The sequence below is a fragment of the Atta cephalotes genome (genome assembly GCF_000143395.1).
Source record: "Atta cephalotes unplaced genomic scaffold scaffold00018, whole genome shotgun sequence".
In the NCBI taxonomy this organism is placed as follows: Eukaryota; Metazoa; Arthropoda; class Insecta; order Hymenoptera; family Formicidae; genus Atta; species Atta cephalotes.
Window position 1 is genome coordinate 696768 of NW_012130082.1, and position 1340 is coordinate 698107.

The window sequence follows — 1340 nt, forward strand, 5'->3', positions numbered from 1 at the left end:
TTTTCCCACTTGGCACACTCATAAAGAATCTTGTCATCCTCGTCTCTTCGTTTTGTCAACGCCGAGAGTGACGACGACAATGACGATGGCAACAACAATGGCGACGAACGTGTGCCAGAGTCACATTTGGGTATATTTTTTTTTTTTAGAACGATTACTTTTTTTTAAGGATACATATGGCCGACTAAATATACAGATCGGCGTTTTAAAGTAGCGCATGCTGCCGGGCGGCCGCCTCCGTCGGGACGCACACTTCGCCGAGCTTCTAGTTAGTTAGAGTAAAAAATAGCGTAAACGGCACTGTATTAGGAAGAAGCAAAATACATGTTACATTCTCGTTATTTTATCGTTGATAAATGCTATAGTTTTTTTTCCCTTTAAAAATCTTCTGGTATCGCAATGCATTACATTATTATGATTATTCTTAAATGTTAATTATAATATTGTTATTATTATTATTAATATTATTATTAGTGCTCGCTCATTTTACAACGCCGCGCGGGGGAGGCCCGTCGCGCGGCCAGCAATCCCCGTTTGAAAAAAAAAACATCACCGCGACACCGTTTCTGTCGCTCGTCAAAGACAATGAACGCATGCCGGAGAGGGCGGAAACGGCGATACTCGTCTCGCCGCTCTAATTTTTTTTTCTCTTTCTTTTCACCGATTCTTCTTCACTTAATTACAAAGCGCGGAACGGGAGTCTCGTTCTTCCGCGGTCGTTCGTCGCGTTTTTTTAATGATTAACAATCGCGAGACTCTAGCCGTCGTGGCAATGGAGTTTTCGTTGAAACGCGAATTTCGAAAAATACAATGTCCTCTCTTTTTTTCTCTCTTTCTCTCATCTCTCTTACATATACACATATTTATATATATTTTATATATATATATATATACTCTTTGCTTGGTGTGCCACACTTTAAACGGAACATCTGATCGGCGAAATCCTCCGACGGCTGGGGACTTGGGGATGCGGATGATTGGCTGCGAAAAGAAGAAGACTCCCGTTTCAGAAATTCAACGCTAGTAGTAAATTTGTTTAACATTAGGTACTAATTCTCTCCCTCCCTTCTCTCATTAAGTGACTTACAATTCGTACAACTCGCTATCATGTAAAACTATGACGTCTAAGATGTCCGAATTAACGCTAGATCTCGATAATAATCAGATCGGATAAATTAATAGTCATAACTGTGTATGTATCAACTAGGCTAGACTTCGACGGAAAAATATATTTATAAAAAGTTATAATATATATCATATATTAATATACGTTTCAAGCGTTCTATATATATATATATATATATATATATATATATATATATATATAGTATATATATATA